At 37.4% G+C, this 9,811-nt stretch overlaps 3 non-coding genes across 3 annotated transcripts; all 3 read right to left on the reverse strand.

The window, feature by feature from the left end:
- Positions 1-244: 244 nt before the first annotated feature.
- Positions 245-410, reverse strand: LOC119883653. Its single transcript, XR_005440724.1, has one exon. It is a non-coding gene; the product is annotated as a U1 spliceosomal RNA (small nuclear RNA).
- Positions 411-7,585: 7,175 nt separating this feature from the next.
- Positions 7,586-7,749, reverse strand: LOC119883628. The gene has a single exon (XR_005440701.1). It is a non-coding gene; the product is annotated as a U1 spliceosomal RNA (small nuclear RNA).
- Positions 7,750-9,332: 1,583 nt separating this feature from the next.
- LOC119883663 lies at positions 9,333-9,518 on the reverse strand. The gene has a single exon (XR_005440733.1). It is a non-coding gene; the product is annotated as a U2 spliceosomal RNA (small nuclear RNA).
- Positions 9,519-9,811: the final 293 nt, after the last annotated feature.

The raw sequence follows: 9,811 nt of genomic DNA on the forward strand, positions 1-9,811 counted from the left end.
GGTGGCTTTCTCCAAATGGCATTAGGACCACTGGGAGGAACCAGAGGAGCCTGTTTTTTTCACATATTCTACGGTCAGGTCTGGACATAGTGACAGAAAAACTGATGTTCGTGTTTTTAACTATCCATTTCAATCTTCCTGAAAACTGTTTTTACAATTGTGTATACATTAAGCATATACACAAACTTTATCTACATTGCAGATTAAGAACAGTTCATAGTTAATTTACTATTCAACATGTCATCAGGGGAGAGCGTGAACGCAGTCCCCCACTACCAGAAATTATGCAGTCAAGATTCCCACATTTGGGGAATTTGCAGAGGTCAGCTCAACCGGAGTGCAATGGCTGAGCCTCACCCTGGGTGAACCTCTTTTATGGGCTGATTTTTGTATCAGTACAGACTGAATTTGAATCATTTAGAACTGAATTTGAATTGCTCTACCTGAATACTTGCATTTAAAAACTGAATTTGAATTTATTACTTTGAAACTGAATTCCAATAAACTTGAAACTGAATATGATATTATGAATCTAAACTGAAATTGTATTTGAGCCTCACTAAAAATTCAAGTCTTTGTGTGCTTTCAGTTCTCTCTATTACAATTCAGTTCTCTAAATTCTATTTCAATCTACAAAATTCAGTTTTAAGGTCACAGGTCACTGTTACATACTGTAACAGTAAAACTGCATATAAAGTCCACAACTTACATGTTCCAAGTTTGAAGTCGGCTTCAACCCATCCCTGTCCTTCAGTCCGAAGTGAATCCTGGTTTGTTATGTCACTGGTCCTCTTTGTGAAATGGTTAGTAACTTCAGTAACTTCCAGCCAAGGTGCTGAGCAGCCTGTTACAGTAGCTGTGTTCAAACTTAGCCTAGTTATTAACCTAGTGTTATTACTAATGTGATCTATGCATGCTATTCTGAAATAAAAACAGTTGCTCCACGGAGAATTTACAACATACCTTATACAAGAGTTGCATTACACAGGCCACACAGGCTAGGTGTAGAGCTGTCACAGCATTAAACTCACTAATGGTAAAACTGCCGTTTTTCTGCCCCTCAGCATAACATTTAATTAACTGCATGTCATTTAGCTACACGGTAATCCAGTAGAGACCGAATTTATTGATATGATATTTCAATATCGATCAAGCTTACTATGATGTGCTAAGATGCCAAGTGGCTACCTAGCCAGAAAGCTAATGCACACGGCCACTTGCCATAGTTTTGGCTTACGCCCAAGTTAATCTAGTCAAGGTCTGCCCAAGTAATTGTGCTGCAACCCATATTAGTAGCTGATTTAGTTACAAACAAACTAGTAGTTACTTAACCTCTAGTGTGGGCTTTAGGAGATAACGTACACAAAGCCAGGGCTGCTGGTGTGGAATACAGGAAATGGTCAAAAACAAACGTGCTGACTGCACTCGATTGCTCTTCCTCAAGGACATTGACCTGCCTGTGACCTTAAAACTGAATTTTGTAGATTGAAATTGAATTTAGAGAACTGAAAGCACACAAAGTCTTGAATTTTTAGTGAGGCTCAAATACAGTTTCAGTTTAATGTCACATTCAGTTTCAAGTTTATTGGAATTCAGTTTCAAACTAATAAATTCAAATTCAGTTCTAAATGATTCAAATTCAGTCTGTACCGATACAAAAATCAGCCCATACTCTTTACTCTTTTTACAATCTTTCCACAATTTTCCCACTATAACAGATTAAACATTATCAAACATTTGTATTTTAGGAACTCTCTCGCATTAACAGTTTTCTTTTCTGTTGTTGACTTGTCTTTTAACATATAATCACTGAAGATGTTTAACATAGATCTTATAACCATTTCTTGTGGAGCACAAATTTTCCTCATTACACATACATTTCTGGCTTTCCATAAACTCTTTTACACAGCTGATGATAGCCCACCATTTTTAATGTTTTCTGTCTTTGCAAGTAACCATAAGCTATGTCCTCATAGCAACCAGGACGTTTGTACAAAGCTTTAAGCCATGGTGATACAAGTACCCAGACCCCTCTAGCGGCAGGGCATGACCAAAAAAGTTGTTTTCTGCTTTTATAACAAGAACTTTACCGACTATGCTTAGATCCCTGTCTTGCCACTGTATGAACTTTCCTCTTATTTTGGGTAATTTTAACTCACAATTGGTGTTTTCCATATATTTCCCTATTTGTATTCCTAAAACTTTCATTGTCTTTTTCTGTATGAAGCCTAGATTTTCCACTGGTTCTCTCCAGTTGAGGTAGAGTATTTCACATTTCCCTTTATTGACTTTTGCTATTATAACAGTGGTACTAATGTCAGCATACAGCAGGTCTACCCAATCTCTTTTGCCAAAATTAAGATGGGACAAAACAGACAATATTTTAATATTGACTCCAAGCAAGTTTAAAGGTCTCCTATTTTTCAAGTCCTTCCTGTCTCCCTTTTTGAAAAGAAGGGAGATGGAGCCTGTTCTTAACGAAGGTGGTAGTATACCTCTGGAGAAACTCTCCTTGAACACTTGCAACAAAGGGGGGTTTTAGCTGGTCCCAAAAGGTGTTATAAAACTCTTTGGGTAAACCATCCAAACCAGGAGATTTTTTTATTCTGCATGCTCTGCATGGCTTTTGTTAACTCATTAATTGTCAAGTCTCTCTCCAGAAGATTTTTTTCATGTTTCATGGTTAAGTGAGACAAGAAGTAATCAATTGACTGCTCAGATATGGCCTCTCTCTTGGTAAAAAGACCAGTAGTTGTCTTCTGCATGTGTTCTCGCACAGACTTCACTCGTAAAAGAAACGGAAGACTATTAACTTATGTTACAAGTCGTGGTGGATATTTTACGCACGGACCAGGTAATGCAACAGTGAACACACAGAGCGCAGATGTTGGTTTCTATTGTTTGATAGGCTGCGTCAGTATTAAAGTCCCCCCTCCAGTATTTTGACATTTCTTTGATATTTCATATTTTTTGAGTCATTTCCTTACAATGATGATTACCCACATAGTTCGCCAAATATTTTATTTATAGCTTAATTTTGTGCTCAAAGTTGCAAAGGTTGCTTAGTTGTTAAAATGTGGTTGTGACGTATGACTATAGTAATTCCATTAGTCATCCGTCATTCTCCAAGCTTGCGCAGGTGCACTGTCATGCCTCGTTAAGTCAGAGCATCAAACCGATAAACATTGTTGTGAGCTAGCTAACCAATTTATCATGTAATTTACTTAACTTACAGTAGGTATGTCTCTCTATGTCTGATTGTTGGTTTGTCTTTCTAGTTTAGTTAGCTAAGTTAACTAAGTTGTAGTTAGCCAGGTGTAGTTAGCTAGCATAGTTATTGCAGAAAGTTGGCTAACAGAGGGTCTTCATTTTATTTTTTAGTTTCCTCCTCTTGGTTTAGTGTGCTGTAGGTTGTCATGGTAATTTATTACGTCCAACTATTAACCACACCCCCATTCTCTGTTTGAGAGTAGAATGTTAACCAAAAACGGCAGTTAAAACTGGCTGGAGGGGAGGTCTGTCAGCCATCGCCGATGGACGATGACATCGTCTATCAACCCAACCCTAGTGGGTACACTTTTCATTCTCTTCTAGGTGGTATACCCTGCTCCTTGTGAGCACCCCTTTACTCTTTTCATTGTACAACTTGATCAAGCGTTTTTTGAGTTTTGCTATATCCTCAAGCAATGCAATTTGGCTTGCAGCCTTTTTTTGAAGGCTCATTTCTTTGCCGCTGCTTTTTTACCTTCGCTCATGAAAAAAAGTTTTGTTTTTTGTTTGACGTGTCAGAAAAGAACAGTGTATGTTCTATCTATCTAATATTGTGTTGGTCATACTATACACTGATTTAACTACTTGTCCATTACAGAAGGTAAAGAGTTTCAAAAAATGAATCGCATATTAAATTGCAATCGCAATATTGGTTAAAAAAATAAAATAATCGCAATTAAGATTATTTTTAATTGTTCAGCCCTAGTTGAAAAGGATTGCCACCCCAGAGGCTTGGTTTTTATTATCACGCGACCACACTGACTGTCCATTGGGCCATCGGTTTGTCTTTGAAGGCATTAGAGCACTCCTGAAGAAGGAATATGTCCCCCCCCTCCTTTACGCAAAAAGCTGAAAACAGACTGGCACTTACGTCTTTCAGTCTGCGAGCATTAGGTCCAGGAGGTCTATGCAGTCCCTGGTTGAAACCGGAGGCCTCTCTATTGATGGTTGCTCCTGTTGACCAGGTGGGAGGACCTCTTGGGACTGCTTTGATTCCTGAGGCTCCGGGGTTGGCTGGTCTAGTTGTTTGTGAGTGGCAGTCTCACCAGGTTGCTCCTTGTCTTTTGGTTTGGTAACTAAGGCATCGACTTGGTGGCTGTCCAGTCCTCCTGACTGGTTCTCCGTGGGCATGGTGTGTTGAACTCTGGTGTGATTGTTGGCTCTTCATTCCAATCTTTCTGATTAAGTGCATCTCCCATATCAGGGGTTTTCAAACTCTGAGACCTTTTGCTATGTTTCCACCTCCCGTCCAGACTACAACGATGAAAACGAATACTATAGGGTGATTCTCATGAAACCACCTAAAAACATGTTAGAAATGAATTATTGCATATTTTCACACAGAAGATGAAATAACAAATTTTAATAATAAAGTACACAATTTTTACTTCAATGTTCACTTAATTGGTTTCAAATATAAGTTTTAAGTATTTTTTATTTATTTGTTTTATTAAAAACTTAATTACCTTTTTATTGATGTCTAATGGTATTAAATGTTTTCTTCTTGATAACATTTTTGGCCACATCATCCAGCCCTATAGACCATGTAATCTAACTCTTTTTGACAAAGACCTACAGTGCTGGAAAAGAACAGGGCTCGACAGTAATGATGGCCCGATGGCCCGATGGCCCGATGGCCCAGGACCAGTCAAAAGTAACATTTTGAACTAGCAACTCACTATTCCGATTGGGCCAGTGCAAAACATTATTTAAAAAAAACAAAACAATGTGCTTTAGAAACTAGGGGTGGGAATCTCTGCACACCTCACGATTCATTTCAATTACGATTCAGAGGGCTGCAATGCAATTATGAAATGATTAGCGATGAAATTTTTTTTCTATACAGGATCTCCGGATAATTACTAAGCATTTAATTTGCGCATTAAAATCCAAAAGAAACTTCTCCTAATTACCTTAAAAGGACTAGTTTGCGTCCTTAATTTACTTCATTAACCTCATCTCCATGGTCCCTCATTTCTTTAACAACCAGCTGTCAGACTCCTCTGAACACTGAAATATAATTATCAGGATGCACAGTATGTGTACAGGACAGAGCTGTACACCAGTTTGGTCTAAGCTTGTACCTGATGATCTCAACCCTTGACAAGTAACTTAGTAATGACATAAAGCTGAGCTAATTAATATTACTTCGTTACTAATTTAGCTAACGTTACATAACAGCCAAAACACGTGCTGCCCTGGAGAGATGTTAGCTAGCCCTAACCGCCGTCACTTCTGCAGCAGTTGGGGAAACTACAGACTTTAACTGACACACTGAACTTCCCTGCACGTTTATTGCCAGACTGAAACTTACTTCAAGTATTTTTCTCCGCTAACTTTCCCCGTCATGTTATGGCGCTCACTCTCTCACATTCGCTTGGCCTCAAAAACAGGATACAGGAGAGCTCGCTTGCACCATTGGCCAATTAAGAACTGTAGTAATGTGACGAGTGTGTGTATGTAATTTCTCTATTCTTAATTAAGCGGCAACCTCTGGGTCTGAAAAGTGAAGCCATGCAAAAGTAAATTAAATCTGCATTCTTTGTAATGGCCAGCAGGGAGCGTCTCCACTGGTTGCTAAAAGAAGTCCGGTTGTAATAATGGTAAAATAACCCTACTTTTGACTTGACTTTTTACCTCAGTTAACACTTTCCTAATGAGTTTGTGGTACGTGTGCACCTCCCGTCCAGACTAAATGGCCAATCTGAACACCTAAAACAGAGAAGTTTGAAAAAGCTGCAACCCCGTTTTCGTTTTAAAGCTCCAGCTTAGCGTATTAGTGCTGAAAGGTGATTAAAAAGAAACTTTGAAAACGATGACACAGACTCTAATAGTAAAAGTCTAATATTATCAGTCATGCAAAAACACAATGCTACTGAAAGTGTTTTTATTAAAATATCCTGTACTGAGTAAATAACACTTATATACTTGTACTTAGTCTTAGTCTAGTGTACTTGTCTATTTTCTTCCGGCAAAATCACTTTGGATTCCCTGTTACTTTCAGTAGCAGTTCCACCTTGTTGTCGGTCCATGCAAAACTGCGAATACTCATACTGCACAACTGCAGAGTAGACAATCTGCTTCCTGTTTACACTAATGTTTGATGTTAAATGATTTTTCACTATTGGCATAGTGTAGGCTGGGCAATAAAACAATAATGATAACTGTCGCAAATATTTTTAATAACAATATAATAAATTTTCAATATATTGTCAATAAATGTTTGGTTTAATTAATTTGAATCACAAAGAAATTAGCACTTACTTTTTCTATTAAAATTTTTTTTGTTGTTGGGAAAAAGTGGCTGAAAAACTTTAGTAGTAAAAAATTTAGTAATCATTTGTTGAAAAAGATTTTGTCACAGTAGTTTTGCATGTTCTACCTCAGATTTGTTAATTTATCCACTGGTACAAGTGTTTGTCATATACTGAGTAAAGAAATATTTCACCACATAATTAACCATCTGGTTTCTTCAATTTTAAATTTTTACAAATATGTATTTTTAATTAAAATAATTTTTTTTAATGGAATCTCCTTATCTGTATACATAAGTGAAGATAACAGCCAAATCTTCTGATTATATACAATTTGACTTTATTATATTACAACTTTTAAAATTGTTACGTTAATGAAAAAAACGGAAAAAATTTGGAAACGCTGCCGACCCCATTTTGTGTTTCAAAACTCCGGAGGGCGTTTTAGTGAAGACGGGCCAAAACGGAGGACTTTAGAAACAATGACGCAGCCGCTCACGCTCGGCTCTCTGATTGGGTCTTGCAAAGCAGAAACACAATGCGGCTGACCGGGTTTTTGACATCATATTTTTATTAAAATATTCTGCAAAAAACACTCATCTGCCTACACTTGTACTGTGCATGTCGCCGTTTACTTTGCAACAACTCCCAGTCTGTTTTCTGACGCCACACTCCCGTGTTACATTCACTAACTAACAGGTCTGTGAGAGCCGGAATTCTTACTGGCTGGTAGGTGATCATATAATTGCATGTCATGCAATAAAATTTAAATTAATTATTTAAAAACCATACAATGTGATTTTCTGGATTTTTGTTTTAGATTCCGTCTCTCACAGTTGAAGTGTACCTATGATAAAACTTACAGACCTCTACATGCTTTGTAAGTCGAAAAACCTGCTAAATCAGCAGTGTATCAAATACTTGTTCTCCCCACTGTAAGTATACACTGACCAATGCAGACTATTTTAAAATGTCAGATAGGAGCCCTTTTAATCCAGGTCACTGATTTGAAAAGCCCAACAACACATATATTTGCTTTGAGTTTTCATTTCACATGTTATCAGGGGAGAGCGCGAACGCAGTCCCCCACTACCAGAAATTATGCAGTCGAGATTCCCACATTTGGGGAATTCGCAGAGGTCAGCTCAACCGGAGTGCAATGGCTGAGCCTCACCCTGGGTGAACCACCTTCTTGATCATGGTATCTCCCCTGCCAGGTAAGTATGAGTTGTACAGATCAGAGACGAGGGGGTCTTTCACAGACATACCATGCAGACTGAGGGTGCTGACCATCTGTAAATTACCAAAACCAGAGGCTATGGGTTGTGTGCGAATCTGTAGTACTTTAATACAGAAGAAACATTTCTGTATTAAGGCTGAAAGAGATTATTTACATTTTACTTGACAAATAATGGCTACATTTCCCAGCATGCAATGCTGTATTTCCACATCTAAAGCTAACCTAAAATCACCAGTTTTATCTATTTACCGCCAACAAATGAGTCCAGCTCAACAGCAAGTTCAAGTGAGTCAAACCTGAATCATATTGTAATCAAAAGTAGTTTGATTCACATTTGTAATTCAGAGAAAAGAATAAAAAACACACACACACCAGACTTTCCTCCCCCCTTCACATTTCAACCACTTCCTCTTTCTTTGTTCACTGATTGTGAGCAACTGACATTCCAGCTACTACCACCTACTGCTCTGGAGTGTGAACAACACTGGCCATGCTGTTTTGTAGAACACAATACAGTTCAACACGACAATAAACTGCAGCCTTCAAAATGATCATGCAGTTGAAATAATACCTCTCAAACTGTTAAAGACTGTTGTATTAGGCAAAATTAGTTTTATCTAGGTGTGAGTAACAAACTGGCAAATGACCAAGCTGTTGCTATGTATATGGTTAACAGCAACAACATACATCCCGTAACAGGATCAGCTGTGTAGATTAATAGATGATACATATTTATTAGTCCTTTTGGAAATTCATAGTGTGTCATACAGTAAACATTAGACCAACAACCAGACAACTGCACACAAACATCACCCGATGTTATACTAAGGTGCAGCTCCCCGACACCCAATTAGCTCATGACTGTGACGTTACCACCCAAACTCATGGCTCAACCAGGCAGAGAACAACACACACACGCGTATACATTTTCAGCTGAGGATTGCAGCTCACTTTTGATAGCCTTCAACTCAACAATCATATATAATAATAAGTATTGCGTCATCTGATCGGCACTTCTGATTGGCCTTATTAGAGACCACCAATCAGAAAACCCTAACTGAAATACCAAGTTGACACATGGAGTGGATGGAACAAGCCCCTATCCTCTTCTTTGCATCTTGTCAATTTTATATTTATATATTTTATGTTTATTATTATGCACAAAGTCACTAAAGCAAATTCTTTGTATGTGTAAACCTAATTGGCAATAAAGCTAATTCTGATATCCATCAATAAATAGTTTAAATGAACATCACTTTATTCAGCCATAATATTAAAATTCTGCTTACACCCAATGTATTAGAGGTGATATATATATATATATATATATATATATATATATATTTTTTTTTTTTACATAAAAGCTCTCCTTCTAAATAATGAGTCCAATTGGCTTATATTACTTGAATACACTTATGAATGCAAAACTTAATTGCGATGTGGTATGTTGTAATATTACTACATTAACTTGGATAAACAACCTGAATTGCACTGCCTTGAACAACCATTGCACCAAATGTGACCTGAACAGCAAACTATTAAGCTGATTTTATTTGTGAACACAGAGTGGGGGGTGCACCGGTCCTGGAGATACTGCAATACCAGGTCGATGCGTGGAGTGGACGGAGCAAGCCCCTATTCCATCTCCCTGCTCCAAAAATCAATTTAATATATGGTCCCCGGGTAGGGGACGTATCAGATATTAAACTGATAAGAACAGATTTTTTTTTTTTTTCTTTTGAGAAAAATTTTATTGACACTCAATTCAAACATGATTCATAATATGTCAATTCCAAGTTACCTTTTAAAATACAACATGTCAATAAATAGATAAATGTTCTCTGTAAAACAACATTTAAAAAAGTGTTTAAAATGCATTACAGATAACGTCATAAATTAAAGGTATAAAATGGTTTTCAGCTTGTCCATGTCTGTGAGTGTCTGTTAAAAAGTCTTCAAAGCGGAGTGCATTTGTTAAAATAAAAACTCACAAAAAATAAATGGATAATAAAAGCTCTTCTCCAAGTCCACTGTTGTGCAGGAGTGT

Source organism: Micropterus salmoides, unplaced genomic scaffold, assembly GCF_014851395.1.
Source record: "Micropterus salmoides isolate LMB-PRFRI ecotype aquatic unplaced genomic scaffold, ASM1485139v1 Ms_hic_scaffold_3, whole genome shotgun sequence".
Taxonomy (NCBI): domain Eukaryota; kingdom Metazoa; phylum Chordata; class Actinopteri; order Centrarchiformes; family Centrarchidae; genus Micropterus; species Micropterus salmoides.